The sequence below is a fragment of the Electrona antarctica genome (genome assembly GCF_951216825.1).
Source record: "Electrona antarctica genome assembly, chromosome: 14".
Taxonomy (NCBI): Eukaryota; Metazoa; Chordata; class Actinopteri; order Myctophiformes; family Myctophidae; genus Electrona; species Electrona antarctica.
The window spans coordinates 11,185,906-11,195,610 of record NC_136795.1 but is presented as its reverse complement, the minus strand read 5'-3'; the positions used below and the strand labels follow the sequence as shown (position 1 = coordinate 11,195,610).

At 40.5% G+C, this 9,705-nt stretch overlaps 1 pseudogene across 1 annotated transcript; it reads right to left on the bottom strand.

The window, feature by feature from the left end:
• Window positions 1–6,657: 6,657 nt before the first annotated feature.
• Window positions 6,658–9,460, bottom strand: LOC306937446 (large ribosomal subunit protein eL27-like; annotated as a pseudogene). The gene has a single exon. The product of its transcript is annotated as a large ribosomal subunit protein eL27-like (transcript).
• Window positions 9,461–9,705: the final 245 nt, after the last annotated feature.

Below are 9,705 nucleotides of genomic sequence, written 5' to 3'. Positions count from 1 at the left end.
CTATTGCCATTGAGAATGCATTGGGCGTTTAAGTTAAATAACTCAGAAACTACAAAACATGTCAAAGTAAAAAGTTCCAGCATGTGTCTCCACAGTAAGCTGAAGTATAAAAAGTGTGAATGGAGTTTCTAGGTGAAAGTGACTTTTTGACGTGCCACTATCTGCCATTGAGCCCCATTGTACATTTCTCAAATTTGAAAGCACTATATTTCTAAAACTTTGAAATATTTCAAAGATTCCTTTTCGGGCAAACATGTCCACCGTAAGATGAACCTAAATAGGTTGGAATGGGGTTTGTAGGTGTAAGTATGTAGGACTAGTAGCATGCCAAAGTTTGTGCTATTGCCATTGAGAATGCATTGGGCGTTTAAGTTAAATAACTCAGAAACTACAAAACATTTCAAAGTAAAAAGTTCCAGCATGTGTCTCCACAGTAAGCTGAAGTATACAAAGTGTGAATGGAGTTTCTAGGTGAAAGTGATTTTTTGACGTGCCACTATCTGCCATTGAGCCCCATTGTAAATTTCTCAAATTTGAAAGCACTATATTTCTAAAACTATGAAATATTTCAAAGATTCCTTTTCGGGCAAACATGTCCACCGTAAGATGAACCTAAATAGGTTGGAATGGGGTTTGTAGGTGTAAGTATGTAGGACTAGTAGCATGCCAAAGTTTGTGCTATTGCCATTGAGAATGCATTGGGCGTTTAAGTTAAATAACTCAGAAACTACAAAACATTTCAAAGTAAAAAGTTCCAGCATGTGTCTCCACAGTAAGCTGAAGTATACAAAGTGTGAATGGAGTTTCTAGGTGAAAGTGATTTTTTGACGTGCCACTATCTGCCATTGAGCCCCATTGTAAATTTCTCAAATTTGAAAGCACTATATTTCTAAAACTATGAAACATTTCAAAGATTCCTTTTCGGGCAAACATGTCCACCGTAAGATGAACCTAAATAGGTTGGAATGGGGTTTGTAGGTGTAAGTATGTAGGACTAGTAGCATGCCAAAGTTTGTGCTATTGCCATTGAGAATGCATTGGGCGTTTAAGTTAAATAACTCAGAAACTACAAAACATTTCAAAGTAAAAGGTTCCAGCATGTGTCTCCACAGTAAGCTGAATTATAAAAAGTGTGAATTGAGTTTCTAGGTGAAAGTGATGTGCCATGAAAGGTGAAAGTGAAAGTGTGAAAGTGATTTTTTGACGTGCCAATATCTGCCATTGAGCCCCATTATACATTTCTCATATTTGGTTTCGGACGGCATACTATAGCATGTCATTTTTCGTGATTTTGGAGGATTTGAAAAACATATGAAAATCACGAAAAAAACGACATACTATAGTCCATGGTTTCGGACGGCATACTATAGCATGTCATTTTTCGTGATTTTGGAGGATTTGAAAAAAATATGAAAATCACAAAACAGGCCTACTATAGTTCATGGTTTCACACAGCATACTATAGTATGTCATTTTTTCATGATTTTGGGACACTATGTCAGAGCCAGGACTTGAACCTGTGGCCTCCTGATTCCCTGGCAGGTTCTGTACCCAGTGAGCCACTGTGCTTGCTGTGTACGAAAAGCAAAATAGATAATGATAGATGAGCCAGAGACTTGTTTCCATTGTGGTTCATAAGCATTCAAACGTCTAGAGATAAACAACAGCACAAGAAACAATAGACAAATCTCCTGTTATTTTATTTTTTATTTTATTTTTGTATCAATGTTGTCACAAGGAACAGCAGACTGTGTTGTGGCATGTAGCAAGTAGGTCAGTGACTTAGCACACTGGTTACATGATCTGGAGGTTGTTGGTTCAAACCCCACTCAAATCTTATCTTGCCAAAATCTGCCATTGACCGACCCCCATTATAAATGTCTAAAATTTGAATGCACTATATTTCTAAAACTATGAAACATTTCAAAGATTCCTTTTCAGGCAAACATGTCCACCGTAGGATTAACCTAAATAGGTTTGAATGGGGTTTCTAGGTGTAAGTATGTAGGACTAGTAGCATGCCAAAGTTTGTGCTATTGCCATTGAGAATGCATTGGGCGTTTAAGTTAAATAACTCAGAAACTACAAAACATTTCAAAGTAAAAAGTTCCAGCATGTGTCTCCACAGTAAGCTGAAGTATAAAAAGTGTGAATGGAGTTTCTAGGTGAAAGTGACTTTTTGACGTGCCACTATCTGCCATTGAGCCCCATTGTACATTTCTCAAATTTGAAAGCACTATATTTCTAAAACTTTGAAATATTTCAAAGATTCCTTTTCGGGCAAACATGTCCACCGTAAGATGAACCTAAATAGGTTGGAATGGGGTTTGTAGGTGTAAGTATGTAGGACTAGTAGCATGCCAAAGTTTGTGCTATTGCCATTGAGAATGCATTGGGCGTTTAAGTTAAATAACTCAGAAACTACAAAACATGTCAAAGTAAAAAGTTCCAGCATGTGTCTCCACAGTAAGCTGAAGTATACAAAGTGTGAATGGAGTTTCTAGGTGAAAGTGACTTTTTGACGTGCCACTATCTGCCATTGAGCCCCATTGTACATTTCTCAAATTTGAAAGCACTATATTTCTAAAACTATGAAATATTTCAAAGATTCCTTTTCGGGCAAACATGTCCACCGTAAGATGAACCTAAATAGGTTGGAATGGGGTTTGTAGGTGTAAGTATGTAGGACTAGTAGCATGCCAAAGTTTGTGCTATTGCCATTGAGAATGCATTGGGCGTTTAAGTTAAATAACTCAGAAACTACAAAACATGTCAAAGTAAAAAGTTCCAGCATGTGTCTCCACAGTAAGCTGAAGTATACAAAGTGTGAATGGAGTTTCTAGGTGAAAGTGACTTTTTGACGTGCCACTATCTGCCATTGAGCCCCATTGTACATTTCTCAAATTTGAAAGCACTATATTTCTAAAACTATGAAATATTTCAAAGATTCCTTTTCGGGCAAACATGTCCACCGTAAGATGAACCTAAATAGGTTGGAATGGGGTTTGTAGGTGTAAGTATGTAGGACTAGTAGCATGCCAAAGTTTGTGCTATTGCCATTGAGAATGCATTGGGCGTTTAAGTTAAATAACTCAGAAACTACAAAACATGTCAAAGTAAAAAGTTCCAGCATGTGTCTCCACAGTAAGCTGAAGTATACAAAGTGTGAATTGAGTTTCTAGGTCAAAGTGATGTGCCATGAAAGGTGAAAGTTTGAAAGTTTTTTTTTGACGAGCCAATATCTGCCATTGAGCCCTGTTATACATTTCTCATATTTGGTTTCGGTCGGCATACTATAGCATGTCGTTTTTTGGGATTTTGGAGGATTTGAAAAAAATGATGAAAATCGTGAAAAAACTATATACTATAGCCCATGGTTTCGGACGGCATACTATAGCATGTCATTTTTCGTGATTTTGGATTTTGAAAACACGAAACAGGCCTACTATAGTTCACTATAGTTGTTTTCTTTTGGGGGGGGGGGGGGGGGGGGTAGTGAATCATGGTGTGTGTGATATGAAATGTTCAGTACCTCCCCAGTGCGCCAAACAACAGCAATATTTGCTCGGACAGGACACTCCACGAGAGAGGATATTTTGCCAAAAATCCACAAGAGCCCGGATTCATGGACAATACCATACGAAATACCGCCAGGGAGACCAATTGTGTCTGACTGTGGCAGTGAGACCTATCAGACAGCAGAGTATATTGAACACTTCCTGAACCCACTGTCAATAAGACACCCCAGTTTTATAAAAGACACTTACGATTTTGTTGACAAAATCAAAGCAATAATAGTACCAAAAGAAGCCTTTCTGTTTTCGATAGATATAGACAGCCTCTACACAAACGTTGAGACGACAGCAGGGCTACAAGCAGTCAAGGAAGTTTTCAGTAAATACCCAGACACAAATCGACCAGAGGAGGAATTACTCCAATTGTTAGACTTAAATCTAGCCAGGAATGATTTTTCCTTCAATAACAAGTTCTATCTACAAACCAAAGGGAGGGCCATGGGAAAGAGGTTTGCACCATCTTATGCAAACATTTACATGAGCATATGGGAACAGACAGCCCTAGAAAAATGCAGACTAAAACCAACACATTACTATAGATTTCTGGATGATATCTTTGGGATATGGGAACATAGCAAAGAAGAATTCCAGGCATTTATTGATGTGTTAAATAGCCATCATAGATCCATAACGATAAAATATGTGACACACACGGAAAGTATTGACTTTCTTGATGTCACAATCTTCAAGGGCCCAAACTTCAACACAAACGGGAAATTAGACTTAAAAGTATTCTTTAAAGAAACAGACACTCACGCCTTACTACACAAAACGTCATTCCACCCACCACACTCGTACACAGGGATAGTCAAATCACAACTGCTGCGATTCCATAGGATTTGCACGCAAGGAAGTGATTTCAAAATTGCCTGTAAAACGCTATTTAATGCTCTCAGACTATGAGGTTACACCAGGACATTCCTACGGAAAGCTCACAATACCTTCTTAGAGGTAAGAGTACGGGATCAAGGCCCAAAAATAGCCCTAGTAACCAGTTATTCAACACAGAGCAGACTAGCCAACAACAGATTAAAAAGGAATTTTGAGAACCGAACAGATGATCTTCTAAAGGAATATAAAATTATATCAGCCTACAGAAAAAACAAAAATCTTAAAGACTATCTGGTACACAGCAAGCTAAAAGGAATCAACACACCAGCACGCCAGAGACCAGAATACTTCAAACCCAAACAAATAGTTAAAAATAGAACTACAAAACGCGTGCTGGAGATTAAACAACAGATAACAGCCAGCCCCAGCAACTGTATTTATTTAATCACATGTGAAAAATGTGGCTTACAATATGTCGGAGAAACAAGTAAAACAATAGCTGCAAGGCTGAGACAACACAGATACAATATTAACAATGCAAAAAAGACAACTACAAGGATTGTCCAACATTTCATGGCACATGGCATTGCAGATCTAAAAGTGTCTGGACTTCAACACAATCCCAACTGGACAGTAGGACAAAGACGTTTTAATGAAAGACAGTGGATCAAGAACCTCAACACGGATTTTCCTGGAGGTTTAAACATGCCAAAATATTAGACAAGTTGTTTTGATTTTGTACCAAAACTCCACAGCCACATAGATGCTAAACAAAGCCAACACTCAATGGAAATCAGACTTTGAATAGGGGACACATTAGCACATTCCACACCAACCTGGGACAAGAAGCAAGAGGTGTCACTGACACCAAATGGGCCATTAGACTACCTCTGATGGCCCAATAAGGCTAAATAAACCAAAAATCCTACAACAATAGGGTAAACTTAAACTCAGGGATAAACTGGAGAAAATCTAAGAGTGATTAGATTAGGCTTCCTTCAAGTACATGGCGAATGCACTCATTCCTTGCACTGTACTTACATACATTGCACTGAAGTCCCCAGGTCCCCCCAGTGCCTCCCCAGTGTCCACCAAGTGCCTCCCCAGTGTCTGCCCAGTGCCTCCCCAGTGTCCGCCCAGTGCCTCCCCAGTGTCCGCCCAGTGTCCCCGAGTGCCTCCCCAGTGCCTCCCCATGCAGTGCCTCCCCAGTGTCCCCCCAGTGCCTCCCCAGTGTCTCCAATAGCAATACAAGAGCAATCATACAAATTAATCTTAATTTATTAATGAAATTAATTAATTAATACAATTCATTAATTTAATTAATTCATTAATTAATTAATTAAAATGTTCGGCCTTAGGCCACACGCCAAAGGCCCGCGTCGCGCTCATGGGACCGGACCTTAGTCTTTTTCAAAAAATATTAGTGGACCTTCATCATTTCTAGTTGAGGACCCCTGCTATAGGAGAACAGGGATTTGAACATGTAGAGCTGTATTTACTGAAGGCTGTTGTAGCAGTGGCTCACAGCCTCAGCCGGATGATCTCAAATCATCATATCTCGCCTCAACCATAGGAAACTGCTTTGGCTTAGTACGTAAGATGTTGGCCTTCCGTGCGGGGGACCTGGGTTCGATTCCCGGGTGTTACACTAACGTACAAAACAACTCTTGAACAGCTCTCAAAGCATTTGATGAATGTGATTCTGATGATGACATAAGCCCCAACCGTTAATTCTCAGGAAACAGGGGGAGAGAGAGCCCTCCCGATGGTCCTCTGTGCACCTTGATGACATGGGACTTGAACCTGCCAACTGTCTGTGGCAGAGGCAACCAATCAAGCGCACCACACCATTGAGCCAAAGCACCTTTGGGCATTCAGCAGATGTCTCCTGGTGCTTTTGAGTTTTTAATTGTTTTATTCGAGCCTTGAAAAGTTGAAATTACTGCAGCATAGGGAAAATGGGACTTGAACATGGAATGTCTGTACTGAAAGTCTGATCATTAGACCACTGTGACATCAGTCAGACACTCTTAGCCAAAGTCTCCTGGTAATTTTCAAGTGATCTTTTGTTAGTTACCCATTATTAAGCACAGCAAAATGTTTGAGAACCAGTGAATAAGTGGACAGCTATAGGTGAATGGATAGTGGCTGCCTGGTGAGCAGGTCACAGGTTCAAGACCCTGGCAGTGTCTGGGTGTAAGCTGAATAGTAATACCAACCAGTTGAAATACCATACCACCACACGCATGAAGACAGATAATTCATCTTTATTTGGGTAAAGAATACATCTTGACAGTACAAAAAGAAAGATGCAAAAAACGTAGAGGCATAATTACTAAAAACAGTCCGATTCAAGTATGAAAACAGTCGGTTTTTAAATGCATAAGTTACAGAGGTTAGGTTTCATTATGGGCACAATGGCCACTTCTAGTCGTGATGCCAATAATGGTCTAAGCCTTAAACTCTAAGGGGAGGTGGAGATATGTAGTCTGAAAAAAATAGCCAGTATGAATCTTTTTATAGTGTAATTCTTAATTAAATAATGTCTTGTAGCAACTTTCATTCTACAGCAACAAGCAAATGGAACAGGTGCACCTTTAAAAAGGCCTTTTTTCACAAACATTCCTGTCTGTGATAGGGGAAAGCATGTTATGTGCTATGGTCAGAGAGTGTGTGTGTGTGTGTGTGTGTGTGTGTGTGTGCACACGCACGCACGGATGCGTGGCAACCATGTGTCACAAGATATGGGTCTCAGATGACATATTGCCATCATGTGTATTGTGAAATTTTCCCTACACTTTTCAAGCTTTGTGAAGTAGCAGTCAAACATCTTCTTGTAGTTGTAGGAACCCTGACCACAGGATGTTGTCCCTGAACTGACAGACATGTTCCACAGCCTTTTTAACAGTGCATGTTTAATAGGAAAGCTCATATATATTAAGCTACCCGACTATTGGCATACTAATACAAAGTTAAAAAAAAATAAGTAACAAACTGTAGAGGTGGCATAAGTAGTATCATAAAAAGCACAGATAACTACTACAGGGTTATGAGGTTTAGAATGGGTGAGGTGTTTAAGGTCTTTCCATGCCAGGTTGGCTGTATTGTGACAAAAATAGGCCATTAAGAATTAAAGGTCAGTTTCACAACTCAACTGGCATGGCAAACATGCATGGCAATTTCCATTTTGTGGGAAAGAAATAGTTAGTGTGTTTAGTGTGGAGGTTTTGCCGCCTGCATTGCCTCAGACTAAAGATCTTAACTTTGTGGATGTACAAGACAAGTCATGCACAATCTGGAAAAACTGGATCTGGAAATCTGGAAAACTTCAGGAAAACAAGTCAATTGGACCACACAAGCAGAGTCAAAGGTCAGCATTCACATGATGGAATACTGTACTTCGTGCCTCGGTTCTGTGTTAAAGTGGAATTGTATCAGACTAATGGAAGGGGTGGGGGTTCAACAGACTTCAATATTGCCCTCCCAGTACTGTGAGGGCAATATTAGTCAAATTTGTCAACATGGGGCAACTGTATGCCCCTAACACTTTATGGGTCCCAAGACTAATATTTATTTAGAATTTATCACAGTGAAGGGCTCAACAATGACATTGTAAACTAGAGAATGACGAATGAGTGGCTTATTGATGTCCTCAAATGGGGTGAAAGACATTGGTCTGGCCTCAGCACACGTTTGGTACCCTGCAGTGCTATCAGTGTGTGCATGTCACTGTCCACTTCCTTCTCCGTCTCAAGACCATCTAGCAGACATTTCATGAGCAATTGCCTAAAGTAATTGTCCTCAACCAGGTCAAATGATAGTCTTTGGTGACTTGTTTTAATAAACCAACTGATAGCATCAAAATCAAGCAAGCTTTCATAATTCAATTTACTTAATTACTGAAATTGGAAACCAATTTAACCTCCAAATGTTCCCTTCAATAGTTGTGTGGTCCAACTGTTGAATTTGACATTGAATGTGACTTGAATTTAATTTAAATCGCCATAACCTGATTCAATCATATTTCAAATACAGAATGTTGACAACTGAATGCATACTCTCCTCAATCCCGATTCCCGATCCAAAAAAACAAAAAATAAACTGCTACTTCTCCTTCCCACATTCGCTACATAGATAGCCATCATAGAAGTCCTGTCTTTAAAAAGATTGCTGCACTGCTACTCTTCTGCTCCACCTTTCAGTGGAATAGTTTTTGGGGGGAAAAACCTGCCGTACAGATGCAGGATAGTTACAACAGTGTGAGTTTGGGGGCTTGAGTGTGGACTCTTATAATAGCTACCATTATACAGCTCTACCTGACTTGGGGGTTTAAAAATGGCCAACTACTAGATTATGCCAGTGGTTCTCAAAGTGGGGTTCTAGGACCCCCAGGGGTCCTTGAAGAGTTAAAGGGGCATACCACTCATTTTCAACATTGAACTGTCATTAATATACTTTAGAGATGTGTGGAAATAATACAAAAGTCCCCCCCCCACCCTCTTCTGTTTAGCCTAGAACTGGAGGTCTAGAACTTGGGCTCATGTAATTTGTTTTTAAATAAATTTATTTGTAGAACCTGAGCTTCTGGAAGAACCACTTGTTCCTCTCCTCAAACTTGAGCTTTGCTTCCCGCCTGGCCTTCCGCTTCAGGGCAGGGTCCCTAAAGACGTCCTTATTGACCACAGTTTTGTCGAGGGGGATGTCAACAGAGTATCTGGTGGGCATAAGGTGATTGTAGTTGAACACCTTTACAAAGGCCTTGATCTTGGACCTCTTGGCAATCTTCTTCTTGCTCATGGATGCGGACACCTTGCGAGGGTAGCGGTCGATACCTGAGACCAGTGTGGCTGTAGGGACGGTCAGATGTGCCATCATCGATGTTCTTCACTGTGACGGCCTTACGCCCGGCGTAGCGTCCAGCGAGGACCATCACCACCACGTAGCGTCCAGCAAGGACCATCACCACCACGTAGCGTCCACCGAGGACCATCACCACCAGGTAGCGTCCAGTGAGGACCATCACCACCTTGCCAGGTTTCATGAACTTGCCCATATTGGTGTTGTTCTATGACCACCGCTACCAGGGTCTAGAACTTGGGGTCATGTGATCAGTGACATTACGAAGATGTACTTTGCAAGCCAAAGAGTACAAAGATGTACTCTTTGGCTTGCAAAGAACATCTTCGTAATGTCACTGATCACATAGCCTCGGAAACCCAGACGTTTTTATTTCCAGGGAGGAAAGAAAAGTATGGGTCCGAGTCCACTTCAATTCGGCATAGAGTAGCGCAAACATCAC